At 33.3% G+C, this 25,024-nt stretch overlaps 1 long non-coding RNA gene across 3 annotated transcripts in view; it reads left to right on the forward strand.

Moving 5' to 3' along the window:
• LOC116285909 (uncharacterized) overlaps nucleotides 1-25,024 on the forward strand; it is a 231,792-nt gene that overhangs the window by 82,165 nt on the left and 124,603 nt on the right. For 2 of the 3 annotated variants that reach the window (XR_012078248.1, XR_012078249.1), the window contains exon 5: nucleotides 15,179-15,387. This is a non-coding gene — a long non-coding RNA (uncharacterized lncRNA). Of the gene's footprint in view, nucleotides 1-15,178; nucleotides 15,388-20,268; nucleotides 20,479-25,024 lie in introns of those variants that run through there. The other variant, XR_012078250.1, reaches the window with a different exon arrangement.

Here is a 25,024-nt window from a genome sequence, read left to right on the forward strand (position 1 = left end):
GCGATCTCATTAGTGAAAAAATATGTATGTGTAGGTGACAGTCCTTGTAAAATAAAATCTTAAAAAACAGTAAAAATTTTGTTCCTCTAAATTTCTGTATTATAGATACAAACTCCAGTTAGATATTTTTGTTCTTTAAGAAAGCATTTTATTTCTTTAAAGTTATTCATTACATATAGTACATTATATATGGACACAGGTTGTTTTCATATCTTGACTGCTGTAAATAATGCTGCCAGGAACATGAGAATGCAGATAGCTTTTCAAGTTAGTGTTTTTGTTTTCTTTGGATAAATACCCAGAAGTGGAATTGCTGGATCATATGGTAGTTCTGGTTTTAGTTATTTTTGAGGAACCTCCATACTGTTTTCCTTGGTGGCTGCACAATTCCCAGTCTCACCAGCAGTGCACAAGGGTTCCTTTCTCTCCTACATCCTCATCAACACTTGTTATTTCCAGTCTTTTTGATAACAGCCGTTCTAAAAGGCATGAGGTAATACCTCATTGTGGTTTTGATTTTTATTTCCCTGATGATTAATGATGTAGAGCATCTTTTCATGTGCCTACTGACCATTATTATGACTTTTTGGAAAAAAAAGTCTATTCAGATCTTCTGCCCATTTTTTAATTGGATTGTTTCTTTTTTTGCTATTGAGTTTATGAGTTCTTTATATGCTTTGGATATTAGCTTCTTATCAGATATATAATTTGAAAATATTTTCTACCATTCATCAGGATACTTTTTTGTTTTGTTGATGATTTCCTTTGCTGTGCAGAAGTTTTTTAGTTTGATGTAGTCCCACTTGTTTATTTTTGCTTTTCTTGCTTTTGTTTTTGGTATCAGATTCAAAAACTCATCACTGAGACCTATGTCAAGGAGCTAACTGGCTATATATTCTTCTAGGAGTTTTATGCTTTCAGGTCTTATGTTTAAGTCTTTAATCCATTTTGAGATAATTTTTGTCTGTAGTGTAAGGCAGTGGCCCAGTTTCATCCTTTTGCTTATGGTTGTCCGTGCTGGTGGGTCCCATAGGATTATAATCAATGGAGAAAGAGTTCTTAAGCAGCTACCACTCCCAGGGCACAGAAACATGCAACAGACACAGGGGCTTGGTCTTACTGTGAAGGAGACCTATTAGCTAATCATCATGCCTGTGGCCTGAAAGGCAGACTTGTAATTAACCATGCATCTAGGGGCTGACTGTAATCCTTGCCAGAGACCTTAGCAGGTGCTGTCATACTTACTCATATTTGCCACACTCTAGAGAGCCAGTGTCTGCTGGAGGGGAGCTTTAAATGGTCCGGTGCTCGTTTTGGAGGGCTGACACCCAAAGGACACCCCTTGACCAGCCTGGTGGCCAGAGGGTCTTGCATCCCTGGATCCCATGGGACTATGTCAACTGGAGAGATAATTCTTGGCAGGCTACCACCCTTAGGGCTCCATGCAGACAGCAGACTGAGGCACACCTCCCAGTCTTCTGTAAAGGAGGCCTCTTTGCTTGTCCTGGAGCTGTGATCTGAGGGGCAGGCTTTAGGTTTGGCGCACATTTAGTGGCTTGTGGAGCTGCTTTTACAGGTCATAGGCTATGGACACCGTCTTGGTGCTCTCCTTCCGCCTTGCTTCAGCTTACTGGTATCTCCCAGAAAGGGGCTCATACACTTCATCTGAAGGCCCAATTTCTGTGATTGCCTTTCAGGGGACACCTCCTGATTGGCTCTGGTGGCCAGTGGGCTTACTTTTGTGGCCCCTCAGGACTGAATACTTTTGCATATTTTTTTTTCATTGAAGTATAGTCAGTTTACAATGTTCTGTCAGTTTCTGGTGTACAGCACAGTGTTTCAGTTGTACATATACAAACATATATTCCTTTTCATATTCTTTTTCATTATAGATTACTACAAGATATTGAATATAGTTCCCTGTGCTATACAGGATAAACTTACTGTTTATCTGTTTTATGTACAATAGTTATTATCTGCAAATCTCGAACTCCCAGGTCATCATTCTGAGTGAGGTAACTCAGAAAAAGAAAGAAAAATACCTTATAATATCATTTATATGCAGAATCTTAAAAAAAAGACACAAAAGAACTTATTTTCAAAATAGAAACAGACTCACAGACATAGAAAACGAACTTGTGGTTACTAGAAGGGCAAGGAGGTAGAAAGGGATAAACTGGGAGTTGGAGATTTTCTTTTGCATACTTTTAAGAGCTGTTTCCTGAGGGTCTGGCTTCCAGTTCGCTGAATCTAGGTGCTGAGAATCTCACTTTTGGGACACTAGCAGCTCAACTACTAGGAGATAAAAATATAGTCAGCTGCTTGGACAAGTGTGAGAGCCAACCAAGGGCTGGTGCAGGGCTGATCCTCAAAGGTTCACATACATAAGGCTTATCTGCTATGCAGAAACTAACATAAAAAGGCAAGTAAAATTAAAAATAAAAAAAGGAGAGAGAGAAATACGTTCCAATTGAAAGAACAAGATAAAGTAAAGCCTCAGGAAAAAAACTGTAATAAAATGGAGATAAGTGATTTACCTGATAAAAAGTTCAAAGTAATGGTCATAAAGATGCTTAATGAACTAGGGAGAAGGATGAGTGAACACTGAATTTTTAATTGAGGCTGACATTATTGTAACTAGAAAAATGAAAGAAAGTTATCACAATAAAGGCTCATGCACTTTGAGCACTAATTATATGCAGACATTGTTCTAAATACCTTATACGTAATTCATCTAATCCTCACAATAACCTTACAGCATAAGTGTTATAATTATTTCCATTTTTACAAGCGAGGACTCTAAAGCACTAAGTTGAGCATTATGCTAGAATTAATGAACTTAAAAGTATTTGAACTGAATTTTGAACCTAGCTAGTGTGATTCCAAAGATCTGTTAATAAACTACAAAGAACTTTATCATGAAAAGGGGTTTGAGTCTCATAAGTTTTTGATAAGTATTATTGTTGTCTTCATACCTCCATTTCCAAGTGAAGAGTGACTACTCAGGCGGGGGAACTGAGGCTGTAAGAATTCAGGGGCTTGCTTACCTTAAGTCCACATAGCTAGTTGCCTTCAAATAGAGAACATGAATTCAAAGAGTTGGACTCTATATATTATGTGCTTTAAAAATAGCACCTTTAGTTATTATATGAAACGAAAAAGGCAGTCAATTCTGAAAACATTTGTTTACAGAGACTTAGTTATGGATGTAACTGTCTTTTGTGGCCCAGGTCTCTCACAGAAAAATTTGATATGTGTTTCTCAAAAATTATATTCCTTTATTGATGCATGTTTCCTGACTAAAAGCTAACAAAGGTAATAAAAATATCAGGTCTTTAGAATCAGAACACACTAGGTCAATTTTAATTTTATCCACTGTGTGACTACAACCAAACTACTTAACCATTCTGATCCAAGTACAGATACATAGATAATTATTACTTGATCAGGTTCCAGGCACAGTGCCAGGCTTGTTGGATTTCTGTGTCTCAGAAGGTCTTGTTTGTCTGTAGTACCCAAGGACCACCCTTTACCTATTTTGTAATTCTGTGTAAGTTCTGTTTGGTTATGATTTTTAGGGTGCATTGATTCATTACTTGTACATTCTTTAAATGTAAATTAAGCACAATAATGTAAATATACTTAACATTACTGAACTGTACACCTAAAACTGGCTAAGATGATAAATTATGCTATGTATATTTTACCACAAATAAAAATAGAAAAAGAAAAACATACAAATTAAAATTTATTAAATGTTTATATAACTTAAATCTACATGAATACAATCTTGACTATATTCACATTGCAGTATTTACAATACTCACATTAATTATGATTGTGTATCTGTGTTCCACAATATTTAATTTAGTAAATAACAGATAGAATATATCTCTAAGTAAGCAAATGACCTAATTTTTATCATTATTAAGAAAATTGAGATCATTTATATCAATTAACATTTCCTGCAACACCATAGTTTTCCCAAAGTACAGTATGATCGTAGAATTTGTTGTCGTTACTAAGACAGTTTTGAAAGTGAGTGGGAGTATGAGGAACGATCAGACCACGGCAACAATCATAAGCTGTAACTACCGTGGGCAGACCTGAACATAGAGTCACCTTCTACATGCAGAGAGTGAAACAGAAGCCCACACTGTTTAAGTGCTAAATCAAAGAAAGTAAAAAATGAAATAAAATTAGCATTTATTTTATTTGAATTTCCATCTTACTAAATTTTATTACCTCTGTTCTTTTCCAAAGCAATCATTTTTTAATATGAGACTTGTAAATTGTGAATTAGTTTCCATATTAAAACTTTGCCATTTAGCAATATAGGTATGCAAATAAAAATATAAATAACATGATAATTATAAAAATACTTTGTATGTCTATTATGTTATCAGAAGTATTATAAACTGTACTTCTTTCGAAGGACTAAAATTCATGATGATTAAAATAATCCTTTCCTTGTAATTAGAAATTGTGCAACAGACTACTTAGCTCTCTTGGATTTGCCTTTTGAAACTATAAAAACTATACAATTAATATTTCAAATGAAACTCTTAAATATTTTAAAAAGAGTATCAAATGAAACTTGAATATTTTTTCAGCCTAACCCAAATTTGTGTTGCATTATAAGATTTAATGGTGGTATTAATTTGTCACGATCAGTTGATTTGCAGAGCAGTGTAGTTATTTTTTAGGAGTCTGTATGTAATTTACTTCTAGCCGAAATGCCAGAGGACATTCTAATGAAGTTTTCAATCTAAAAATGATACAACATAAAATATCTAAAGAAGTCTCATCAAAATTCGTAAAGAATTATTAAGGCACATAATTCTGAAGAGAAATAGCTAATATTTGACTGTCAGTCACTGCTATAAACCATGTATAGCTCAAAGTCCATCAACTGATGAATAGACAAAATTAATGAAATAACTAGATTATGCTAATGTTGATATTAGTATTATGGTTTAACTTTTCAAGGTTGACATATTGACATTGCAACACATTTTAAAAATTACATACTTAAGTGATTTTAGGGAATTCAAATTTTAATAGATATTATTAACTGTTTAATTTATAAAAAGTAAAAATAAGCACTATATATTTTTTGGGTTAAAAACCAGAATTAAATGTATTAACATTTCTTAATGACAGTAACAGCCAGTACTTTACTATCACACTGAAATCATTAATTAATTACTGAATGAGCGACTAGTTTATTTTAATATATAATCACAAAGTCTTGGTGTATATATAATCAAAGTGTACCACAATAATGTAAAATGCAGAAATCATTCAACATATTCTTAAATTGTTTCTTCAGTTAAAACTAAACCTACATATAATGGTCAATAAATTTGAAGAAAAATGATTCATTACTGTAATTACTGATTCTTTTATATAAAGATAGATTTTACCAGGTATTGTTTCAGGCTCCAGGGTTCAATCCTATTCTATTGTGAATTATGATTTATAGGCAAAAACTTCTATGACAAAAACTTCTATAAATAGTAAGATTTTGGGGGTTGAAAAAATGAGTAAATATTTTGGAAGGGGGGTCTTGAAGACCAGATTATAATGAGGAAAGGAAATGTGCCATTAAAATATACGGAATGAAAGAATTTAGGGCCGTGGAAACGTGAGTGTAAATGCCATGAGGCCAGAGTAAACATTGAGGAGGAAACAAGAAGGAAACAGGAAGGAAACAGAGGAAGCAGGAATACCAGAGGGAGAATTCCCACTGTTCCAGGTTCAGGAGTAGGTTGACTTGTGACCTTGGCTAGTCATTTCAAGTCACTGAACTGCTGTTTCCTTAACTGCACAGCAGAGACATAAGTCTGCCTTAACTACTTCAGGGTTTTGAAGTGGTAATGCTTGTCAGAGTATATTGAAAATTGTAAACGGCTGCAAATGTGTTAAGTTACTGTTTTCGAACTGCTTTATTATATGATGTAACTCAAATAGTCTGGCCCCTGTGCCTGGTAGATGTTGCACTGAGTAGAGATGCTAACTTGGTGAGGTGAGTAGGAGTTAAAATGACTTAAGTTAGTCCATAGTTTAAAAGATATTTTCACAAGGTAACCATTTCGATTCCTCATGATTTTCTTTTCTAAGTTTCAGCTTATCAGTAAAAGGGAGTAATAAAGCCTAATTAATAGGTTTTTGAAAAAAATTAGTTGAGATACTGCATAACAGAGTGCCTTGGATATACTTATACCAAATAACTTTCATTGCTGTAATTGTTGATTTACTATAGTTCTGATCATGAGATGTACCAAAATATAATATATAATCTCATATAAATTTATATGTAAAGTTCTTAAACATTGATGGAGAACATATAATTATACTATAAAGCAACCATATGCAACAAAGAAAATAAACACACAAACTGTATTTGGAAGTCATTATTGCATCAAATTAAGAGAGTTTTGGAATAGTAGAGGCACTGAACTCATAACAGTCACATTTTTAGGAACGTTTCAAGAATGTTTTGATTAACCAAAATAATTAAATACACACATCAGTGGCTTTTAATTTAAAAAGACAATCATGTTATTTCATAGACCTCTTGAGTCGTAACAAGCATGGTGATTTCATTTGTCCAATAATATTGTCTGAAATGAAATATTTTAACAGTTAGAAGCATAGGGTGGGCTTCTGCAAAGGGTACAAAAACATGGAATTATATAATTTGGTGAATGTCTGTTTAGCAGCTAATCTGTATTAAGGTCTATGGATCCAGTGGTGAAACAAAATTTCTTCCACCATCAATATCACCTTCTAATCTGGGAACAATTGCCACAGACACATAGTTATGATGTAATGTAGTAAGTTAAGTGAAATTAGGATATACAGAAATCCGATTGTGGAGTGAGACTAATTAAGGAAAGCTTTTTGAATGAGGGAACTCAAGGTGAGACCTTAAGGTCTAGGATCTAGTCAGTCAAAACCAGGATTTGAATGTTATAAGCAGAGTGGAATCTACGAGCAAAAACATTACTAAGAGATGTGAAGAAATGTTTGGAGATGATGCATATGTTCACTTTCTTGATTACGGTGATGATTCCTTATGTTTGTACAAGTATCAGTATTTAACAAACAGTGTATGTTAATTACATGCAATTTATTACGTACCAATTATACTCAATAAAGCTGTGAAAGCATTTAAAGAGATCGAACAATGACTGGGAAGTGAGAATGTAGGTTAGTAGCAGAGGGCCAGTCTTTTAATATCCATTTTTTAATTCTAATTGAATTTTTTATTAAAATGGGATCTCTCACATATGTGCCAGCCACAGCCTACCTTGCAAGATAACGTAAGAAAATTTTGGAAGAGTAGATAATCCCCATAGCCTTTTCACTTTTCTGAAATGTACACAAAGACTCAAAAATTCTAATTTAATATTTTAACTTTAATTTTGAAATAATTTTAGATTCACAAGAGCACCGAAGATAATATAGAGAATTCTTGTATACTTTTAATTCAGTTTGTCCTAGTATTAACATCTTGTGTAACCAGGGCACATTTGCCAGAACTAAGAGATTGGCATTGGTATATTATTAACTAAACTGTAGACTTTATGTGGATTTCATCAGTTTTTCCACTAATACAAATTTTTTCTTATTCCATGATTCAATTCAGGGCCTACATAATTATGTTCAGTTTTCTCTATTCTTTAGACACTTCCAATCTGTGATGGTTTCTCAGTTTTTCTTGTCTTTCATGACTTGGAAATTAAAGATTGCTAGTCAGGAGTTCTGTAGAATTTTGTAGAACGTCCTGCAGCTTTGGTTGTCTTACAATTTTCTTACTCAACTGAGGTGGTGAATTTGGGGGAAGAATACCGCAGGGGTGAATTGTCCTTTACATCATATCCAAGGGAACACTGTATTATTGTAGCTTTCTTCTTGTGATGTTCATCTTGATCACCTGAATGAGGTGGTATCTGCCAGGTTTCTATACTGTAAGTCCCCCCCTTATTTGTAATTAATAAATATTATGGAGAGTTAACATTGACACTATGTCAGTAGTCTGCTTTGCCTCAACCTTACAGCCACTTATTTCACCATTCATCAGTGCATCTTGCAAATGACTGTCTTGCTCTAATAGTGATTGTCTATTTCCTCATTCATTCCACACTTCTAAATTGGAGAGTTGTCCTTCTCACCCATGTATTTACTTTTTCAATCAGTTATTTATATCAGTATATGAACTCATGGATGTTTATTTTATTCTTTACTCTGAAACCAATACTATCATCATTTACTTTGCTTTTCAAATTGTTTGAGCTTCACACCGGGGGGCACTTTCCATCTGTTTCTTGTGTGCTCCTTTTGACGTGCTGCCATCTAGTTGTTGTTAACACTTCTTTATCATCTCACACAAGTTGCTCCACACTCATCTTCCCCAGTCTTGGAAGAAATGTCAACTATTTTCCCAAGGATCCTTTGTTCATGGTATTGGAGAGTGTCCAGAAATTGTGATTTTGGTGCCAGATATACTCTTTATTATTGGAGCATCATCACTTCTGGGCCTAATCAGTAAACAGAGCTAGGAAGCATATGTACATGTACTAACCTATGTATACATAGATTTCCACATTTATTTCTGTACCAATCTGCATGTGTGTGCATATATAAAATATATAATATACAATATATATCACATACGCAAGAATAATATGTGATACACACACACACACACACACACACACACACACACACATAAAACTTGAGTTCGAGCTGATATTTGGCTACACTGCAGCACCATAGGGTTCATTCTGTCAGTCCCCTTTCCTTTTTTTGAAACTTGTTTCTCCAACAGTAAGAAAATTTGCTCTTATTATCTACAGTGTATTTACTTATTTCTGCAACCCTAATATACGTGTAGTTTCAGAATTGCTGACTCAAAGCTCTACATGAAAGAAATTTACTACCTAGTGTGCAGTGTTGTTATACAGTTCTCTTTGTCTTTATCTTTGCACTGTCCATTCAGAACACTGTTTTCCAAAGTACAGACATCAGCTTTTTTACTCACTTCCTTCAATTTGGTTGTATCATTTATTTTTAATATGATTGGATTCATTCTTATATAGTTTGCATTCCATTGTGGGATCCCTGATACCACGGCTTCTGTTGTTGTCAATTTTAAATGTGCGTGTAGGAAAATTCACTGTCGGTAGAGTTCTGTGGGTTTTGACAAAAGCATAGTCATGTATCTACCACAAGTACAATACAAAACAATTCTATCATCCCCAAATGCTGCCCCTTTGTAGATAGCTTCTCCTTCTACCCCTCTTCCTGACAGTCATTGATCTATTTCCTACTCCTGTTGCTTTGCTTATTCCCGAATGTCGTATAGATGAAATCATACAATATGTAGCCTTCGGGAGCTGACTTCTTTCACTTAACAAAATGCACTTAAGATTTATTCACCTTGTTGCATAAATCAATAGTTTATTCTTCTTGTATTGCTGAGTAGCATTCAATAGTATGAATGTTATCCAGTTTGTTTATCCATTCATCTGTTGAAGGATATTTGGGTTGTCTCCAGGTTTTACTTGTTATAAATAAAGCTGGTATAAACTTTTGTGTACAGATTTTGTGTCAACATAAGTTTCTAATTCACACAAGAAGCTCCTAAAAATGGAATTGCTGAGTCATATGGTAAGTATTCATTTCATTTTTTGCCAGTTCTTTTTTTTCTCCAACTCTTTTTAATTGAAATAAAATTTACATAAAATAATATGTATCATATGAAGTTCAGTAAGTTTTCCAAATCAGATTTTTCATGTAACTAATACCCAAATCAAGATTTTGAACATTTCAGTTATCCCAGAAAATTCGTCCATGTTCTCCAGTCAAACTCTACTCACCACACAGAGACAAGCACTCTACTGATTATTAGCTCTATATATTAGACTAACTGATCTAGGATATCATCAAACGAAAATATACAGTATGTACTCTTGTTTTGGCTTTTATATTTAACAATATGTTTTTGATATTGGTTCATTTGTTTTATGAATTAATAAATAGTTTCTTTGATTGTTGATTACTTTTTGATAAAATAAATTTATCACAGTCTGTTTATTCATTCAGTTGTTAGTAGACATTTTGTATTTTCCCCCAGTTTTTTGGTTAAATGAATAAAGATAAAATTAACAGTTATTGTATACATATTTTTACTTCTTTTGGGTAGCTGGAATTGTAAAGTCACAGGTAGGCTTATTTTTACTTTGTAACTGATAAATAGGATTTTCTAGTACTTGAATCATTTTATACACCTACCAGTAGTATGTTGGAATTACAGTCACTACACATCCTAGTTCTGATGTTGTCTTTTTATTTGCACTGTCCTAGTGAGTGTGACATAGAGTCTCGTTATGATTTTAGTTTGCATTTTTTTGATAAGTAAATGCTTTAAATACATTTCTGTTTCTTTGTGGGACAGTCACACATCTCTTTTGGAGTGTTTGCTAGAGTGTTTACTCATTTTATAACTATAAAGTTTGCCCTTTAGTATTTATTAATAAGAGTTCTTTTTATGTTTTCTATAAAAAGTTCTTTGTTAGGGATATGTATTCGGAATATTTCCTCTGCAGTTATTGGTTTTCTTTTTCATTTTCTTAATAGGCTATCTTCATGTGCAGGGTATTTTTAATGCTAATGGTGTCCAATTAATTTCTTTTTCCTCTTAGATAAGTTCAATTTGTCCTGTAAATAAAAATGTTTTACTGAGCCAGGCTTATGAACATATTCTACTAGCTTTTATTTTATAAGATTTTTAGTTTTAGCCTTTACATCTAAGATCCATTTTATAGACCTTATATTCCGTTTCTAGCTCTATCCACTTCCTACTAATTTTTTCATTAATGTTAATGTTCATGCCTTACAATCATGTCATTTGCAAATAAACAGAGTTGGATTTCTTCTTTTCCATCCTCATAAACCCTCTATCTTTTTTGTCATTTTACACAGGCAAGGCCTTCAGGGAACAAGCTAAAGTAACAATTGTACTTTTTTTTAGGGTATAAACATTTAATATTTCACTGTTAATGATGAGAAAGTCATTTTCTAGTTCTGATTTGCTGAGAGGTTTTATCCAGAAAACATATTTAATTTTGGCAGGTGGCAAGTACTTCTTATTCATTTATGTAGATAATGCATTTTTTTCCTTTAATATTTTAATATGGTGATTTATATCAGTTGATCTTCAAATGTTAAACCAACCTTTTCTTCCTAGGTTTAATTCCTTTAGTCATGTTCTATTAAGTTTTTTTTTTAATCTATCACTATATTCAATTTACTAATATTTCTTGAGAATTTTTATCTAAATCCTTGAAGGATATTGATCTAAAATTTTTAAAGTAATTTCTTTGTCAGGTTTTGACAAAAGAATTAATTGACTTAGAGAGTCTTCTCTTTAATCAGTAAGTTTGTTTAAATATTTGTAAGATTTTACTAGTAAAACTGAGCATTCTTGTTGGAACATTTTTAAATTATAAGTTCCTTTAAAAAAAGATAAAGGCATATTTAGTGTTTCTGTTTCTTCCTCAGATAGTTTTGGCAAGCTGTACTTTTCAAGAGTTGTGCATTTCTTCTAATTTCCCTCTAATTTCTTCTAATTGCCATAACCTTATTCGTAATATTTGTTACCATACACTTTATATTTATGGAATAATATCTAGTAATAATTTTTATTTCTGAAGTTGAAAATTCTTCCTTGATTAATTTTGCTATATATCTGACAATTCCATTTTAATCATTTTAAAGAACTTCGGTCACTGATTTTTTGTTTTTTTCTATTTCATTGTTTTATGCTATTACTTTTTTTTCTAAACAAGTTTAATTTATACTTATATCTTCTGTAATATAATCTTCTAGCTTCTTTAATTTACTCCTGTAGTTTAAGTTGAAAACTTAGCTCATAGATTTTAAATCTTTCTTTCTTTATAATATAAGCATTTAAAGCTATACATTTCCCTCTATTCACATATTTAGTTTCATCCCTAACTTTTTTTATGTATTATACTTTAGCTCTCATTTAGCTAGAGATATTTTTTATTTTCTCTTATTATTTATTTTTCAATTAATAGGCTATTTAGGAGTATGATGGTTTTCCAGATATTTGAGGAAATAACTAGGTATCTTCTTGATTTCTAGTGTAAGTTTGTTGGGATCATAATAGATACTCTGTAGGATTTTAAGACTTTGAAATTTATTTAGTTTGTTTTATGGTCTGATATTTCTTATAATGTGTAGTGTTCTATAAATATATTGTGTTATTCAGATCTTCTATGTCATTTTATTTTTTTCTACCTTCCTTATCAGTTACTGAGAAATAGATGTTAAATACTCCACTATAATTGTAGATTTATCCTTTTTTAACTTTAGTGATGTTAATTTTGCTTTCATGAATTTTGATGCTTTATATTTAGTACATATTTAAGAATATTCAACTGGCTGTTTTGTCTTTATAAAGTGACCTTCTTTACCTCTGGTTACACTTCTTGTCCTGAAGTCTAATTTGTCTGATGCTAATGGATCCACATTAACTTTATGAGTTTATATTTGCATGCTTTATCTTTTTCATAATTTGACTTTTAACCTTTCCATGTCTTTGTATTTAAAGTGCATCATTGGGAAGCATGTAGTTATATATTCCTTTTTTAAAATTTTGACAGTTACTGTCTTTTAATTGGAGTATTTAGTATATTTACATGCAATATAATTACTGTGTTTAAAATCCATCTTTTTTTTCCTACATAGTTTCTAATTGTTTCCTATGTTCTTTAATTCTTTTTTCTTCTTTTCTGCCTTTGCTAGGCTTAATTGAATAATTTTAGTTTCTAATTTTGTCATTCTTTCTACTTTAATGGTTTCTTTTTTTTTTTTCTTTTTGTTTGTTATACTTTTTTATTGTTTGCTCTAGAAAGAATGGGAAGTTTTGCTGTAAGAACAGAAGTACTAAGCAGTATGAGATTATAATTTAAGATTGATGTATTATAGTGAATAATGGCCCCCAAATATATTGAGGTCCAAATCATTGGAAACTGTGAATGTTACCTTACAGGGCAAAACTGACTTTAGAAATGTGACTGTACAGATCTTGTGGTGGGGAGATTATCCCTGGGTTATCCCAGTGGTCTCCAAATGTAATCATAAGTGAATTTACCGGAGGGAGGCAGAGGGAGATTTGGTAACAGAACAGAAGAAGACAATGTGACCACTGAAGCAGGATCCTACCGGCCGAACCCAGAAGCTATGAAAGGCAAGGAAACAGGTTCTCTAGAACTCCAAAGGATACAGCCCTGTTGATGACTTGATTTCAGTCCAGTAAAACCTGTCTCAGACTTACAATGTATAAAACTGTAAGAGAATAAATGTGTATTGTTTAAAGCCCCCAAATCTGTAATAATTTGTTACAGCTGACATAAAAACCAATTAGATAGGACCTTGTATTTGGAATGGGACCAAATATAAATGACTGTTAAGCTTTTTAGTGTTTAGCACTGTCATTTCTTACCTTGAATGGTTATCTTAGATATTTGCTACCAATGTAGGTATGAAACTGTCAGAATTCATCATACACATGAGAAATACAAAGATTTGATATAGGAAGAATGTGTCCATTATATTTTATAATTATCTTTTACTACAAAAAAGTTAATTTTAGAAGGCAAAGGTGATTTCTTATGTCAAAACAAATTATCCATTCTGTTAAACTCACTATGCCAACAATATTTACAATGTGGAATATTCATCTTTGTCATCTCTCTAACCAAATTAATCTTAACATTCTGGACTTGTGGAGTGACAGAACTAGAAAAGTTCTCGGCTAGAGCTCTCAGTTGAGAGAGGAAACGCAACCCTAGAGATACTAAATTAAGCACTCTGATTCTAAGGTGGTAAAAGCTACAAATCAGAATAATTTTCTCTCAAATCCTAGAGGAGTAATTTAAAAACTTTATATCATTTAAAAATATATATTGGTATTCCTCATTTAGTTGAAAAGTCCTGTTTCAGGCAGGAAAACAATAGCCATTCCAGGATTTTGGAGAAGAAAGGACTTAACATAGGCCATTTTAGGCTCACCTAACCATTGTTGGAAGGGTTGGGTGAACGTCGGGGAAGAAGTTCCTAAAAGTCATTGATTCACAGGACACACATAGAAGCCACAGTAAATTTCATCAATCTCACCAGGGTATTGTTAGCTGTTAGAGCAGGCCACTGTCCTGCAATGTCTCTGAAGTGGTGGTGGTGGGTGTCAGTGTCTTGGTGAGACCTTGCACTTCTATTCTTAGCTGCTGGCAGCACCAGAACATGAGAATCTCAAGGTTGACCTTCTGTGCAAGATCTGTTCCCACCTGCCCCCAACATGATTTCTCCTTCCATTTTCTAGATCTGGCATAACCAATGATAGTAGGTTGAATACAGATTTTTTCCTTTGAATTCTTTAAAGTTCATGAAATTTTATTTGTGTTTATTGATGTAGCCTGTTACTAAAACATAGAGGATGGTCCTTTGCAATGTATTGACTGTGCTGTTCATTTTGTTGTACTGTATTTTCCTTTGACGTTCATCTTCTGGTGCAATCTGAATTTCTTCAGGCCCCATCGGCCAGTGATATTATAGTGTCATGATAATAAAAATAGAGTAAATGTAAGTTAACTCCCAAACAATCCATATTGGATTTCTAATGCTCACTTTAGTCTATCAGGGACCACACTTTTTCTCAACATTTTAGCATCTATTATTTCATCTTTGGTTGCCGGTGACTTAGCAAGCATTCTTAATACCCTTCCTCAGAAAGAGTCTGTCTTGTAGCTTGTTCAGCTATCACCCACTATTGTTATAGTCCTGTTAATATGGTGTTAGGTGTTGGCGAGGAGGCTTCTATAACCTTCCAGTTTATCTCAATCTTTTAGTAGACCTGTGTTTCTGGCTTCAGAACTTCATACTGTATTCTTCCTGTACAGTTTTTTTCCCTCCTTATGTGAGACAGGAAGTCTGGAGGAGGCTGAAGTGGGAGGAATGACCTTCTATCAAAGCTTTGGGACAGGACTGTGGTAGAGTCTTCCCAGATGGTAGGCTTTTGTTAGAGGCAATGCTCATGGCATAGTGGTATAACAAGGATTAATTACTCATCTCTTTCCTCTTCTAGAGCCTCAATGGAATCTTTCTGCATCTTCATCATGAGAACCTAATGGGGCTCTTAAACAAAAATCCCATGAAAGTATGAGAATCCTCTGAAGACTGCAGCCCTGAGAAGTTTCTGACTTTCATCTAAAGCTACACTCAGCCTCCAACAAGTCATCAAAACTACCTTTTAATTGTTCCTCTCAGTTATGGCTCCAGTGGCTTCTGCTCAGGGTAAGGAGATCTTTTTTGACTATGACTCCAGGTTCACTTGTTTCTTCAGATCTCAAGATGATACTTATCCTGGGACTTCAGTTCTCTGATGGGTCCAAGGAAGTTAATGATTTTTAGTTTGTTCAGTTTTTATTGTTGTACTTGTTGGGAATGGAGTGAAATCATCAAAGTTCTTTATATCAGGGCTGAAACTAGAAATCCTACCATTGTTTTTTGGAACTCCACTAGAGTGTTTCAAACATACCTTATGGGTGAATTTCTTTCCTACCTGGTATCCTGCTAGGAGGGTCTGAGGAGCAACTTATGGGTAGATTCTTTTTCCAAGGTGGCTTAGAAAGTCTTAATCCTTGGAAGCAACTTTAACCTCAACTTGCCAGTTATTCAGTAGCTTAGTGGTCTCCGTGGTCTTACCACAGTGTAGCATCCTTATCCTCACAGGTTTGGATTTCTTTATGTGGTTCTCACTGTAGCACACTGCTCTCAAAAAAATATATATATATATGCACACATATACATGCACACACACACATATGTAGTTCTATGTAATGATTTTTATTTGTCATGAAAATTTGAAATTGCTTTGAAAATGAAAGCCAGTATTCAGTCAGATGATATTTTGAGAGCTGGGAGTCATCCTTCTGAAGCACAACTGAAATATTTTATGGAGAATACTTCTTTTTGCAGAGTGGATGTAGTCACATAAAGTCATATCCCATCCAAGAGTGTAGGGAGAGATTTTCTGCAAACTGGCAAAATCATGTGCCAAAAAGATGCACTTGGAAGATAAATAAGATTGTGTCTCACTTGACAGTTTTACATCAAATATCATCATTGTGTTTGCTTGTAATAGGGCCGAGGCAGAAACAAAGGGAGTACTGTCATACTTACTGTTTTTAATCAAAAATGCTTTTTAAGTTATACTATTTCCTTCACTCATTGTCTGATGTGCTCAGAAAATTTTAAATATAGCATTTCATTTCTAGTGCACATTTGGCCATTTATTTTGCCTCTTTCTTAGAACGATTATTTAAAGAATCCTAGTGTAGTGTTCTGTTTCCTGACGGGATTTGTAGCTTTATTGACAAACTCTACTTGAGGACCACAGAAAGACTGGAATTGATAGCAGATCATCTACCACCTGTAAAATGATTTTTATTCTCTATTGCATATATTTCCCATTAGGAGTAGATGAAATTTTTGCCTGAAACAGATGCAAAAACCTTCTTCCTCAGAAGTGTGCATTTTTCACAGAATCACTAGGTTGCCCACTGCCTACAGAGTGATATTCTGGGAATCCTTTCTTTTTTTTCAAACATTCCATTACAAACTTTGCTGCCATACACAGCTTATTTTTCCACACCCTCCCACCCACACATCCACTAACATTAGTTTTCTGAAGTGTGAAACAGGACTTCCTGGTGGCATCTTCACATTTTACATAACTGTTGATGAAGCCACTGCTGACACTGGGAATGTCACTGTAAAATCCTGAGACTTTTTGGAGGAAAGAAAACTGTTATCCAATTATTTGCTCAAAATATAGCACCAGCAAGTTACTGAGAAGGCAGTATCAACCGAACTGTCAGCTCTTCAAATTCCATGGCCTATCAGTTTGAGGCAATTTCCTTGCTAAAAAGCCTTTATTAAACAACTTAAAAACTATGAATTATAGAGTTTTGCTCATTTAGGAGACAAGAAGGAATTACCTACTCAGCAAAAAAATGAGGTGATATGATTTAAATTGGTTGGCTTCACAGTCGGAATCCAGTAGACGGTTGCAGAGCTCAGTGTGTGTGGGGTAGTTCTTACATTATTATGCTCTGAAAGAATTATTTTGCAGGCTTATCTGTAACAGCTTTAGAGAATGGCAGTTCTCTGAGTAGTTCAGGACAAAAAAATTGCTGTAGGTTGGATTCCTCTGATCATTGAAGGGAGCTGATGGTTCTCTGTTATTCTTCATTTACATCTCTCCAGTTACAAGCCCTCTTATCTCTGTTTACAGTTCTAGACAGTTAATTTTAAATCTTTTATTTTGCCATTTAAAATAGTTGATGTCAGATTTTTTTTTAATGAAGTATAGTAGGTGTATAATGTGTTAAGTTCTGTCTCACAGTATAGTGATTTAGTTATACACAACACACACAAACACACATGTATGTTTTCATATTCTTTTTCATTATAGGCTATTACAAGATATTGAGTATTTCCCTGTGCTGTACAGTATGAACTTGTTGTTTATTTTATATATAGTAATTAGTATCTGCAATCTCGAACTCCCAATTTATTCTTCCATCCCCCTCTTCCACCTTGGTAACTGTAAGTTTGTTTTCCATGTCTGTGAGTCTGTTTCTGTTTTCTAAATAAGTTCATTTGTCTTTTTTTTTTTTTTTTAGATTCCACATATGAGTGATATATATGGTATTTTTCTTTCTCTTTCTGGCTAACTTCACTTAGTATGACAATCTCCATGTCCATCCATGTTGCTGCAAATGGCATTATTTTATTCTTCTTTTATGGCTGAGTAGTATTCCATTGTATAATATACCACAGCTTCTTTATCCAGTCATCTGATGAAGGACATTCAGGTTGTTTCTATGTCTTGACTATTGTATATAGTACTGCTATGAACATTGAGATGCATGTATCTTTTTGAATTAGGGTTCCCTCTGGATATATGCCCAGGAGTGGGATTGCTGGATCATATAGCAAGTCTATTTTCAGTTCTTTGAGGAATCTCATACTGTTTTCTATAATGGCTCACCAAACTACATTCCTACCAACAGTGTAGGAGGGTTTCCTTTTCTCTACACCCTCTTTAGCATTTATCGTTTGCGGACTTTTGAATAATGGCCATTCTTACTGGTGTGAGGTGATACCTCATTGTAGTTTTGATTTGCATTTCTCTTGTAATTTATGATATTTAGCATTTTTTCATGTGTTTATTGGTCATTTGTACGTCTTCATTAGAGAAATGTTTGTTTAGGTGTTCTGCCCGTCTTTGGATTGGGTTGTTTGTTTTTTTCTTACTAAGTTGTATGAGCTGTTTGTATATTCTGGAAATTAAGCCCTTGTTAGTCACATCATTTACAAATATTTTCTCCCATTGTGTAGGTAGTCATTTTGTTTTACTTATGGTTTCCTTTGCTGTGCAAAAGCTTATAAGTTTAATTAGGCCCCATTTGTTTACTTTTGCTTTTATTTTTATTGCCTGGGTAGAATGCCCTATGAGAACGTTGCTGAGATTTATGTCAGAGAATGTTTTGCTGATATCAGATCTTGATTGGAAAGGCATAATTTTCCTCTAAACTAGCTAAACAGAGAGGGAGAAGAAATCCTTTACATGAAATTTTAATTTTAAACAGAGCCAAAATTGAGATTATTTTCATTTATTAAAAAAATTAAAGATTGTGATAAAATGCAGATGGCTCATGGGTTATTTTCTTTTCCCTGTCAAGGTGGAGAAATACAAGCTATGTTAGTAATGTGGAATTATAGCAATAACCATTATCTGTGCAGAGACATATTTGTTCTGGAGTTCTTTGATCCTTTTGCTTTTCATAATTTATGTCATAACTTCTTATTCTTACTTTCCCTTAAATACTCGGTCAGATGCTTAAAAGCTGGGTTTATGTTATAGTTTGTTTTGTTTTAACCATGCAGCCACTGATGGAAATTTCTACATGTGGATTTACTGAACCACTTACAGCATTTTCAGTACCATTTCCTGAATCTTGGACTGTATCGACTGATTCTACATGGCAGATACTGCAGAGGGAACTAGATTACATTGCTGACATTGTGTGTGTAGACTTAAGCAAACACACATATCCATGTCCCCTATTACCTAGGAAAGTTTTAGAAATGGCTATAAATTTCTACCCTAAGTATTAGCCATGAAAGACTATTAGTACTTTCTATGTAGGAAATGTTGGAAATGAAGCTTTCTTGCTTTATTTCTTGTAATGTCTTCTGAATTTGAAATATATAAACACACGTGTATATACATTATATATATCTATCATATATAACTTCTATTAAAAATAAAACATTAAATATAAAATTGCTAGTAAGAAAAAAAATAAAACCACTTAGATATATAGGTAACTAATATTTTTTGAATTATTATTGTTTTCCATGTATGATTTTAAGGTTTTTATATATATTAACTTATTTAATCCTCATAACTACCTTATAAAAAAGGTAATAAATATCTTGCTTTTTAGCAAATGAGAAGATTCAAGCACAAAGAGGTTAAATAAGATGCCCAGAATATACAGCTAGTTGAGAATTAGAGTCCGATTCCAAAGATAGGCAATATTTCTCAGAAGTCAGAGTTATTAATTCTATATTATAATGACCTTTTATTTCTACAGTTCCATTACTTTGAAATAATGAGTTTTCATAATATTGTATAAATTGCTAAGTTATTCTCATTGTTGTTCCTTGTGTATATTATCAGTTAATAGCATATTATTTCAAACTTTGCTTTCCTAATTAGTGATTTATCATCCCAACCTTTTTATTTCATTTCAATTTATTTTATTTATTTATTTTTATTTTACCAGTATTTATAAAATACTCTTTTATAATGCGATTTTAATAAGTATAGTTCAGGCTGTATGTTTCCAATATGTTGGAACATTGTGCCCAGACTGCTACTTTTTTCCCAGTATGTGTTCTAACATTCTTACCTGATAACAGAATGAATAAGTAGACATATGCCTCCCTGAAGACAACTTACATATTTTATCCCCTCTAATACTTAGGTGTGCCCATTGGGTTGTAATTAGAAAATGTCCTGTGTTGCTTCCATAAACTTTCTTTAAAGATAAGACTCTTGTCTATTCTCATTTGTATCTTCCTTTTTCCTCTATGTGGAAGGCAGAGAATATGGCCGGAATTGCATCAACCACTTGGACTATGAGGTTACACTAAGAGTGGATTTAGCACAGGGCTAATCAACGCAAAAGAAATAGCCTGATTTTCTGAGGACCTGATAGACCAAATCCTCCATAACAGACCCAGGATTTTGTTCCTCAAAATACTTACGTGAGAAAGCAGTGAACTTCTATTTTTGGTAACACTAATATTGTGAGTATCTGTTGCAACCAAAATGGGCAGAAATACCACTCTATACTTATGCCAGATATCTGTGCAAATAGAGATTGCTACACTGCTAAATCAAAACTGAGTAACATTGGGCATATGTTTTTAGAGGAGAATTTTCACTAACTGGCAGAGATCCTTCTCCATGGCACCAATGTAATCACTCTGAACCAATGTGCTCACACAGGCAGGGTGGTAGTGGTGGGAGTGGACCAGAAATAGAATTTTTTAATCTGGATAAAATGATTTTTCAGAGTAGAATTGTTATCGTCCCCCTTTCCTCACCACCCCCTGCCCATCATGCTCTTGTCCACGATCACTATGCTGGCTTTTACTGGTCCATTTTTCACCAAGGAATCTGAATCATGAGTAATGCCTACCTGTCACTGCTAATTATTAATTAACTTATCTTTTTAGATTGGCAGAGTTTGACTAAGAGTAGATATAAAAACACTCCTATAGACATTTCATAGCAAACAGTGCTCTAATGTGCTATAGTATTTAAATTAAAATATAGATTGGGATCCACTCTTTTCTTAGTAGAAATAGTCACAGCACTTTACAGGAAACTACATAGGAGCAGCGACATAGGATGTGTGCCTTTTCTCACTCTTTATGTTTGAATATCAGTAACAGAACTTAAAGAAATAAACCAGTACAATATTTCTTGCCAATTCATTTTTCCCTTGTGTGAAACACATTTATATGTGCACATCATCTATGCAATAACTAATAGAATATAGTGTATAATTTGTTGATTAATACCTTATCATCATGATATATTTTCTTAATACAAAGATGTATGTCTTTGATTTGTCTTAACCCAGGTTTCCACATGCAAAATGAAGTGAAATATTTTGGTACATTTTTATGCTATATTGTTATGAATTACACATTTAAGATAAAAATTTTTTAGCCTAGCATTAGAGGGGTAGTTGATTATGTAACTCATTTTATATTGTTAGTACAGACTAAGACATATTTTAAGACAATGAGTAAAAACAGGAAAAAGTTTACCTTTTAAATATTCAGTAAGCAAACTTAAATCAAACATATATATTCATCAAACTAATTACACGTCAAGTACAATCAGATGTGATAGACATTAGATTGAAATCAAATCAAAACTTTTATAGTTAAATAATTGAAAATTCTTTTAATATGCAAAATTGATGAAAATTATAAATATCACATTGAATGATCATTCAATGATTACATAGCTCACAGTTGAGCTTTAGGTGACATTTAAATTCCCAGATGTCTGAAACACAGAAGTTCTATGTAGAATGAAAGCATAATACTTTAAAATTGTATCTGAACGTGGAAATTATTTTACCGTCACAAAATTGCTCATTCTGTTGTAACATTTAGGAAATACAGCATAAATATATCTTGTGTTCTTTTCTTTACTACTTTAAAGGATTTACACTACTCATGAGTATAGCTTAATTGGACACTGTTCTGGATATGCTCTGTATTTTTCTTCATTATGAGGCATATAAGTCCACAAAGAATATCATGTTTAAAAAACTTTTTAAAATGTTGTCCAGTTTTGTAAATTAGACATATGGCCTATAATATAGTTATTGGTATTTAAATTCCTGCAAACAAACACCACATAGTTTGACCATGTAGGTAGATCTATGACTGACCATGAATCCAAAGAAATCTTGTATGTTATGCTGTTCTGTTGCCTACTCACTCATTCAGTCATGTAAATAATTCGATCTATTAGAATAAAATGCAAATGAGTCTGAGTGTTTATTGGAAGATTTGGGTAAGATAATTAGTAATTTTTTATGATTAAGAATTTTCCTATTTTAAGTGAATATTTCACGGTTATTGAGAACATTTCAGAGACTCCTAGCAATGTTTTCATGTTTCATGTTTCATCAGTTTCAAGAAAACTCATTCTCAATGTACAGAAGAAAATTGACTCTAAATGAATATAGCAAGTAAATATTTAACATTTGCTGCTTTAAATATGTACTTTTGGAGCTTTTTGCTCTGATAGAGTGCTTTCTTAGGAAAGTAAAATGAAGAAAAATATTGGGCTGCTTAAAGATATAGCAAACTTAAATTGAAAGTGTATTACTTTTTTTATGGTGCATTTTTGAAGTTAGTATTACCAAAATGTCTTATAATTTATCAATATTTAAAAACAAAAACTCCAGTGGAATTTTATTATTGCTGCTCTTTTCTTCTCATCACATATGGTCTGCCTAGTGATTTTCTCTGTCCCATACAGTGATGTTTTTCCCCCAAGTTTCATCTACATATGCAACTGTCTAATCAGCATTTCCATTTTCCCTTAAGAATTTGCTTAAGTGAACTTTCTACTTTCTCCTGACGAATTTACCAGTTTTCCATTATTTCCAGCTTTAAGGAGTGTTATCACAACTTGCATGATCATGAACGTCAGTAACCGGAAAATGGACCGTAATTCTCTGACCCAAATCGTACCTGTGACCATAGCTTCACTCGACTCCCGCTGAAGCACGTGTGCCTGTTCAGTCTGTTACATTAACTTCAGGGTTCGGACAGTTATAATAACTATTCAACTGGTCTCCTAGAATTGAGTATCTCATCTAATTCATTGATAACAATTTTTATATATTTTTAAAACATAAATATTCCCTGACTTGCTTCAGTTATGTTTGCCTGTAGGGGGAAAAGAAAATATCCATTTATCTCAATATTGCCTCAGGAGACATCAAGTTCTGCCTCTGCTGACTTGCCAGCATCATCCTTTCATAAGTTCCCCTCAGATATCACCATCAAATATTCAAATTCAGTTCTCAGGGTTTTTTTTTCCTTTTCTGACAAACATCCTCTCTGTTTGAATGTTCCTCCCCACCAAAATTCCCCACCCCCTGCTATCGCCACCGTCTCCACACCACCTGTCTCTATGGTTAAAAGCTACTCATCATTCAAGAGTAAGTTCGTATAATCTTCTCTGTGAATTTTCCATTTATCCTAGAGATACAATTTACTACTCCTTCTTTTTTGTACAGCTGAACCCTTTGTCTGCTTCTGCAGTGGTTCCTGAATCTTAATATTGCATTTATAGTTTAGGTATTAGTTTCTCCCTAATAGATTGAAAGCTCACTGGGTTTTGGATTGTGCTTAATTGAGTTCTGTATTCATACTGTTCAACCCAAGGCCTTCAGAAAATTGTCATTGAATGAATGAATGAATCATAAAACAAAAAAACAAAATGCAATGTACATAGCACTTGACTAAAAACAAAGAACTTTCATATTGCATTCTAAGAAATAAATCTAAGAAATAAGTCAAAAATAAAATATAGTAAAACTGTTTTCCCCAGTGTAACATATCATGAGTGCGGGGAGTGGAAATTTGAATGCAAGTCTGTTGATGAAATTCCTTTGAATTTTTCAGATAGGAGGTGTTATTTAAGTATCCTGATGATTTGAGAAATCCACACAATTAGGATCATGTAAGAATTTGGGTTGTGTTTGGTCTCTGACATTAGAAGATAAGGGGTCCTAAGAAGTCATTTACTTTCTGTGGAGTTTAGTTTTCTGAGAGTAGGACCCAGTGCCTTTTAAGTTCATATTTTGTTCTCAAAGCCTATGAAACTTTATGTTCTGGTTTTGGAGTTATAAAGTCTTCATAATCATCAAAATGACTTTATATTTTTTTTAGTAATGTAATTGATAGTTAGGACTTATAATTGATAGTTAGGACTTAACAGTGAAATGCAAGCTTTGCTCAGGTATTTCCTGAAAATCTTTCTGCATGCTCAACTGTTTTTTTTTTTAATAATTCTTAACACAACTGTTATTCAGTTTATTGAACATTCAGGATACTTCACACTCCATTTTTACATAGAAGTGATTGTTTTCAATTAAAAATAGTTTCTTCATATCTGGGGAAAAATGTTAGCATATTTGAAGTATTAAAGCAAAGCTTATACTTTGCCCTGGCATCAGTATGATTGGATGTGTATTTTATTACACAGATGGGAAAATCAGACACTGGCAGACACATATGCACATTAACACACACCTTCTTTGCACCCTGAAAAAAAACCCTGAATGTCCTGTCCAGCTGGTCCAGCTCTAGTTTTCAAAATAGATAGTCTTGACCTTTTCCTGCAAATTACTGACTCAATAACAAAAAATCCAACATACTATTCTTGTTTTGTACAGTGATGCCTGAAGGGATAAACCTGGTAGCTAGAATTCAAGGACATATTTAAGGGAAGGATTCCCAGGGACTTACTAAATTTACAGATAGTCCCTTTTATTTTCCCACTAGTAAGATTTGTTCATACCCTCAGTTGCAGCTGCTGTTCCTCAGAACAAAATTCTCTGTTTCAACTTGTCCGGGGTAGTTTTTTGTTTTTTGTTTTTTTCCTTTTCGTGCATCAGAGATCTCTTATTTCTCTCAAAATATTAACTGCTTTTTAATTTCTTTTATCTTCTGCTCTCTATATTTTTGTTTTATCCAAAGTTAATTATTTTCCTTTTTATTTTGGGGTCTGTCCTTCGTGTTAGATTTTCTC

The sequence above is a fragment of the Vicugna pacos genome, chromosome 2, assembly GCF_048564905.1.
Source record: "Vicugna pacos chromosome 2, VicPac4, whole genome shotgun sequence".
Taxonomy (NCBI): domain Eukaryota; kingdom Metazoa; phylum Chordata; class Mammalia; order Artiodactyla; family Camelidae; genus Vicugna; species Vicugna pacos.